This window comes from Rhinolophus hipposideros (assembly GCF_964194185.1).
Source record: "Rhinolophus hipposideros genome assembly, chromosome: 10".
NCBI classification, from domain to species: Eukaryota; Metazoa; Chordata; class Mammalia; order Chiroptera; family Rhinolophidae; genus Rhinolophus; species Rhinolophus hipposideros.
Genome location: NC_138056.1, coordinates 86,239,621 through 86,246,654, shown reverse-complemented (window position 1 = coordinate 86,246,654; position 7,034 = coordinate 86,239,621). Strand labels below are relative to the sequence as shown.

Genomic DNA, 7,034 nt, shown 5'->3' with positions numbered 1-7,034 from the left:
CCGCGGCCACCTGGAAAGGTAGCTCAGGGTTCTCCTGCCCCGGGATGGAGCTGGGTAGCAGGCTCTGTGCAGCTGGCGCCAGGGCCAGGGCAGGCTTCAAGGAGGAGCAAAGCGTTCCGAGCGCTGGCACGGTTCTGTCCAGCAGGTCTATTATATAATAATCACCATCTATCAGGAAGCCAGGCAACTGGAGTAAGTGGGGAAGCCAGGATGCCCGGAAGGTCCTCCTCCAGGCCCTGGAGGGTGGTTTTCCCAAGCTGGGGTTGTGGGAGCAGCCCAGAAGCGAAATGTCGTGGGGATCGAGGGGCTAGTGAGGGGCGTCTGGCAGTCCCGCGGGCGATCCCGCAAATCCCGCCCCCAGAACTCTGACTGACAGTGTCCGCAGCCAACGATTGAAGTCACTGTGGAGCTCAAAGTTAACCCTTTTTGGGTCCTTAGTTGCTTTAGTGGATAGAGTCCTTTTCCAGAAACCGAATATCTTCCAGTCCTGAATTCCTCCCCACTTCACGAGGTCAGTAGGGACTACCAGCTAGAGAATCCTTTCTTCCTAGCCACTGCAGGAACTATTCTCAAATAATCAGCAGTCCTAGCGCCTCCTCCCAACCCCCCCACAGCCCAAAAGTAGATTGTATTACAATATGTGGTTGTGTGTACACCCTGTGATTTTAGAACAGGCCCGCGTGGCGTTGGCACATTTATACTGCGCTATAAACAGACACCCTCATACACCTGTACCCATGCCAGCACTTTCACCGACACTCGCTGACACACCTGTGACACACACACAGAACACACGGTGGTTCCCCCAGTTCGCCAGTAGAGGGAGCCGCTGATTCCATCAACTGGCCGTCGGCCTCTCTCTGCCTCTCCTCGCTCAGTCCAGGGTTCCACCCTGAACTCTTGGCTGCTCCGCATCCCGACCTGGAACCTGCGCTGGGGGAATGAGTCACAGCCCCACCCAGGGGAGCGCTGTACACGGCTGCTCCACAGGGCTTGTCGAATATTACTTGAACTTACTGTGTACCACATTTAAGAGACCCCTTGCAACACAGAACACAGTCATCACTCACCCCCACAAACATTGTGTTCTGGACCCAGTAGGAACTGGGCATTGTGCCAAACGGGTCATAACAAGCTCATATGGCTTATCATGTATGTAGCAGGAGACTGATCCACGTAAATCCACCCTTCCTTATAACAAGCATCTTGTTTGAGAAATGGCCCTCTTGCCTTGTAGCTCATATTATACCTACAGGGCCCTGGAGAGGGGAGAGAAAATTAAACCCTACTTCAATGGGTTAGGTACTATCCTAGGCCCTGGGATCTTTCACTCACCCTCTCTGGGCTTCAGTTTCCTTTTCTTTTAAGTGGGAATAATATCTAGCTCATAGGGTTATGATGAGTCAAACCCTTAACACAGCTCAACTTCAGCTCAGTGTTTGGCATAGCAGTTAGTAGGTACTTAGGGAAGTTTCATTGACTGGAATAAAGCATGATCAAGAAATAATGTGTACTATGAGAAATAAATGTATGTTGTATAAAAATAAAAAAAAAAGAAAGAAAGAATGTGTATGGGGGCAGCCGGATGGCTCCGTTGGTTGGAGCCTTAGCTCTTAACAAGGTTGCCAGTTCAGTTCCTGCATGGGATGGTGGGTTGCGCCCCTTGCCACTCGGATTGAGGACAGCGGCTGGACTTGGGGCTGGGCTGCGCCCTCCACAACTGGATTGAAGGACAATGACTTGGAGCTGATGGGCCCTGGAGAAACACACTGTTCCCCAATACCCCCCAATTCAAAAAAGAAAGAAAGAAAGAAAAAGAAATAATGTGTATGAAAATGCTTTGCAAATTGTGATGCTAGGCACCCATGGGGATTATTATGTTATCTTCTTCCAGAGTTTGTCCCGGTTTTCCTGTGCCTCCCCAGGCCTGGCCCAGTGCCCAGCTGCTGGCATCATCTGCTCATCAAGTGAATATTTATTGAAGCCCTACTATGACCGGAGCACTTGAGTACTGTGGGGAATAGAAGGGCATGGTCTGGGCCCACAAGGATCTTTTGGAGATTATATATATACGTATATATTCTCATATATATATATATATGTATATATATATATATATATACACACATATATATGTGTGTGTGTATGTATAGATATATATGAAAAACAAGAGAAAATGTATAAGTAGGTACCCAGTTAGACGCATAGATGTAAGAGAAGGACGTAGATGGAGGTAGATGGGGGCTAGAGCTCTCTGGGGACCATCTGTGAGGAGGGATGGGAAGCGAGCAGAGGAATCAAATAATAGCAGTAGCAAACAGGCTTGCCAATCCTCTTCCCTTCTGAAACAGTCAATATTTATTACTTGTTGGTATTAATTCTGGATGGATGGGGACAGTGGGATACAGGGAGAGTGCCTCAGGATAAGGAGAATCAAATTCTAGTCCTGAGCTCACTACTTTTTGGTTGTGTAACCCTGAATAACTCCTTAACTAGTGTAAATCCCAGTTTCTTCACTAGTGTAATGGGGCCATAGCATCTTTCTCACGGGTTTGTGGTAAACATTGAAATAACATGTGAAATGTTTTAAAAAGTGGTTTACAATTTCTTTTTCATTGTATCTACTCCCATGTAGGGTCTTGTGTGTGAGAGTTCTTTGGAGAAGACAAAGATTTCACTTCCACAAACATTTTCTTAGCATCCACTTTGTGCTGAAAATTGAGATGAAAAAAAACCACTCTATGTCCTCAAGAACTTCATGGTCTACTAGGAAAGAGAGATCAATAAAGGAGATGCTCAGTGCAAAATGAATGTGGGTGGGTACAATGAAGAGGGGACCCAGGTGTGTGTGTGTGTGTGTGTGTGTGTGTGTGTGTGTGTGTGTGTGTGTGTGTTGGGGGTTGAGAGAGCCGAGGGAAGCCGCTCCTTCCGATCAGTGTAGATAGGAGGGTAGGGTAGGTTGTCAAACCACACCCTAGCCTTGGAAGTTGTTGGCGCGTTTCCTCCCCAGTTGGGAAAGGGGAGGAGAGAAGGGTAGGAGCCCTCTCCCTACCTCTGGGCCAACCTGCCTCCCCGCTAGTCCGCCGGGCGCCTTACCGAGTCAGGCCGCTGGGAGGCTGGGGGAGCCGGGTTGGGCGAGGAGAGAGAGAGAGAGAGAGAGAGAGCGAGAGAGAGCGAGAGGGAGCGAGAGAGAGAGAGAGAGAGAGAGAGAGAGAGAGAGAGAGAGAGAGAGAGAGAGAGAGAGAGATGGGGGAGCTCTTATTTTGACAGGGGCCTCTCCGGGCTCTGGTATGAAGGCAGAAGGAGGCTGCCAGAGAGCCCCGATGCTTTTTCAGGCTAGGGAGAGGAGCCGAGTGGAGAGGCGAGCAAGGCTCCGGCAGCGCAGGGGAGCCCGGGGAGGTGGTGGCGTACGGCGGAGCCAGTGGCCGGACATGCCCCGGATTCGGGGCTGCTTCACCACCGCCGCCGCCCGGAGCCAGCCGGCCCGACGCCCGCACGCCTGGGTCCCTCGGCGCCGCGCCACCCGGGGGCTCCGACCCGGACCCTCCGCGTCCGACCAACAATAAGCGCCCAGACAGCCCCCTCCCCTCCCCGCGCCCGCCGTCCCTGCGGGCCTCGGGGAAAGTGAAAGGAGGAGGCGAAGCAAGGAAGGAAGGAAGGAAGGGAGGAGGAGCAGGAGCCCGAGCCTTGAGGTTCGGGGCTGAGACCCCAGCCCCGAGCCCGGGGCCGGGAGGGTGTGAGCGCTCTTCCGCCGCTGCCCGGCGTCCACGACCATGCTCCGCGTTTGGGAGGCAGGAACCTAGGCGCCCAGCGATCCCCGGATACTCTCTCCCGGGCCGGGCTGATTGAGATCAAGGCGTCCAGGATCAAAAGATCACCGCCTGCCCGCCCCACTCCGTACCACCAACTGGCGAGCAGGAGGACCCTAATCCACCCACCGACCCTGACCTGGTCATGGCGTCCACCTCCGGCCTGGCTTGAGGACCCCCGACCCCCGCGAGGTGAGGGGTGAGCTGGGGCTAGAGGCGAAAGTCATGCCAAGCCAGCAGAGGCGCGAGGAGGGAGATCCAGTTCGAATTGGGGAGGGGAAACATAGTCTGATTGTCTCTTGCCCTCTGGTACGTACCCCGAGCTGTTTAAGGGATGGGGGCGCTCCCAAGGATAGTGGAGGTTACTTTTGGGCCCCCAAACAGATTAGCAGCCCCAGAGCACAGTGGGGAGGGCTTAGGGGCAGACGGGGGACCCTGCCACCCTAGCGCAGAGAACAAGGCCGGCCTTGGGCCAGCTGGAGCAGCAACCCTGCCCTGGGGGCTTCTGGGAGATGTAGTCCCCCTCCCAGGCTCACCAACCCGTTGGGTCTCAGCACCCCAGCACCCCTCCCCTAGCTGATGGGAGTCTCCAGAGGAGGTGCATTGGGATTGGGGATTGCTGGGTCACCCTCTGCCCCCAAGCACCGCCTAGGAGCAGCAGGGGCTGTAACTGGAAGAGTCTCCCCAGCCAAGGATTCTCCCCAACCCCAGTGGTGTGGGTTTGGCTGGGGGTGGGGTGGGGGTGGGGCAGTCACACAGTTCCTTAGAGGTGTACCTGCACTGCTAAAGAAAGGTGGCCCCTGCCTTGGTTCTAAGGAGCCCTTGTGGGAAGGTTATAGGGGAAGAGAAGTGAGGCTTAGGGCTTCTTGCTTGGCTGGGGTATGTTCTATCTCAGGGCTGCGGAATTTGGTTTCAGCAGAGACTGAGATCTACTCTCCTCTTCTCCCTCCTGGAGGCTGAGAAGGAGAGTGTCCCTCACAGTCTGGAAATCTGGAGAGTGTCTCTATGGAACAGTAAAACCAGGATCAGCTTCTGTCTGTCCAGCTTCCTTCCTTCCGGGTTTTCTGACACCCCCTGCACCCTCTTCTTTCTGTGTGTCTGCTGCTTGGGGTGTGTGTCTGTGTCTGGGGTTGGGGAGCCTTTGCTGCAGGGAAGAAAAGTGTTGCTCAGGGAGAGGTGAGCTGGGCATATGATTGAGCCCTGGGATAGGGGCTTGGAGGTCCCCTTGATCTTTGGCCTTGTTTTCCTGTCTTACCTAGGAAAGCTGTCTTCCCACTATCTGCTGTAACCCTACTGATGCCTCTAGGCAGCTCTCCAGATGAGACCTCCAGGGTGGATGGGCTTTCATTCCACCCCCCTTGTTCTCCCTTCTCCTCATCCTTTCCAGGGAGCAGCCACTTCTGTGCAAGGGCTGCCTGGCTCCTCTGTTGCCCCCCAGCACAGGTTTGTCTGCCTTCTCTGGGTCAGGACCATGATTTCATGGCTCTAGGGGAAAAGCATGTTTAGGCCCTATCTTTCCTGTGTCAGCTCTGAGGTGCCTGCTGATAGAAGCCTCAGGACTGAGTGAGGATGGCAAGGAAGATGAGTGGTTGGCAGAATCTGGTGCCAGGAAGGAAGTTGCTGCCTCCCCCAGGTGATCAGACTCCTTGGCCTTGGAGAAGAACCAGGCTTGAAGGCCAGCCTTCTGACCACCTCCCTTCAGAAGTTTTCTGCTTACCTGTGCTGCTCCTAATTGGGGTGGGGTAGGGGTTAATGTAAAGTGTGCTGTTGAGGGGTAACTGATCCAGCATAACTCTTGTGCTTGGGGTAGCAGGGGGCCCATGGCTAGAGATGGATTCTGGAGGTCCATATGGAGGCTCTAATCCTGGGGTTGAGGGTGAAGGTGGGAAGAGATTATAGAGTCCTGAAGAAGGATCCGTGGTCCACAGAAATCTGGGAGTAGCACAACAGTGGTAATGTGGGACCTAGTGAATTTGCTTATTGAATCTGTGTTGAGCACCCATGACTGTTTGGGTAGTTCCTGCCTCCCATCTTCTGGGTACTTGGGTTAAGCAGGAGCCCTGGGCTAGGGGCTCAATTTCCATGAACAGGCAGGGGTAGCCTTCTGGGCAGAGGCCTAGTGGGTGGCAATGTCGATTCAGCAAGGGCTGGAATGTCTGAGCACCTGCTTTAGATTAAAGGAGATGCCTGAAAAGGGGGGCTGCCTGTCTGTGGGGGGAGTCGCTGGGATGGGGCTCCATGGAGCCCAGGAGTGGGGTAGAACACAAGGACCAGGGTTGCAGGCAGCAGCAGCTCTAGCAGGAGTGTAGGGGGCCAGCAGTCACCCAGTTCTGCAGCCCTTCCTCCAGGGAGTCTAAGACAGGAGCTGGGGGTACCCGCACACTGCCTCTGGCACCACAGGCTGAAATTTTGTCCCAGTGGCTGGGGGCTATGGGGAGGTAGGGCATCTGAGTGTCCCAAGTCCCCCAGGACTGGAAGAGGCCTGAAAGAGGTGGGGGGCACTTTGGGGTTCTTGTTACCCTGATGCCATGTTTACTCTGCCTGAGCCTTCTTGGTTGCTCATAATGAGGTACCACAAGAACCTGGGCACCCAAAGGTGACAGGGAAATGGCATCCCTTCTGCCAGGAGCCCTGGGCACTGCCCAGCTGCTGACCTAGGGGGAAGGGGCAGAGAGGGGTGGCAGCGTGGGAAAGTGGGCAGTCATGGGAGCCAAGTGGGTACAGGCTGGGTGCCGCGGGCAGGGAGCCTTTGCCAGGCCCGCTCTCCCTGGGTGGGGCTGGCTGTTCCAGGGACTGGCTCGACCTGTTGAGCACCTGGCTGCTCTAGCTTGGCATCTGTGCCCCTGCCTGCCAGCCCCACCAGCTGCCCACCCATAGCCACATTGTGGCTGTACCCCAGGGATCTGAGGAAAGGAGGCTCTGCCTGGCCAAGAGGCCAGGAGGGGGCTGGTAGGGGCTCTCATCCTGGGGATGCTGAGCTTCCAGGTCCTGTCCTCTAACTACCAGAGTTGGGGCTGGAGCCAGTTGGAGGACCAAGTAGCTAGGAGTTGTAGAGGCCAGGGAAAGAAGGCCACAGCACTAGAGCTCCCGAGGTGCTGCATGTCACTTGGATGGGAGGCCCTGAAGGCACCAGCGTGGAGTTACATACAGCCTGGAATTTCCTCTGCCGGGTGCCAGGGCCAGGCCTCCAGAGCCCCACCCCCAGCCTGGCCTGAACTCCCCTCC

At 55.1% G+C, this 7,034-nt stretch overlaps 1 protein-coding gene across 5 annotated transcripts in view; it reads left to right on the top strand.

Moving 5' to 3' along the window:
• Window positions 1-3,239: 3,239 nt before the first annotated feature.
• BCL9L (BCL9 like) overlaps window positions 3,240-7,034 on the top strand; it is a 28,577-nt gene continuing 24,782 nt past the window's right edge. For 4 of the 5 annotated variants that reach the window (XM_081062156.1, XM_081062152.1, XM_081062155.1 and 1 more), the window contains exon 1: window positions 3,246-4,001. The gene's annotated coding sequence lies outside the window, so the exon portion shown is untranslated. Of the gene's footprint in view, window positions 4,002-7,034 lie in introns of all 5 variants that reach the window. The other variant, XM_081062154.1, reaches the window with a different exon arrangement.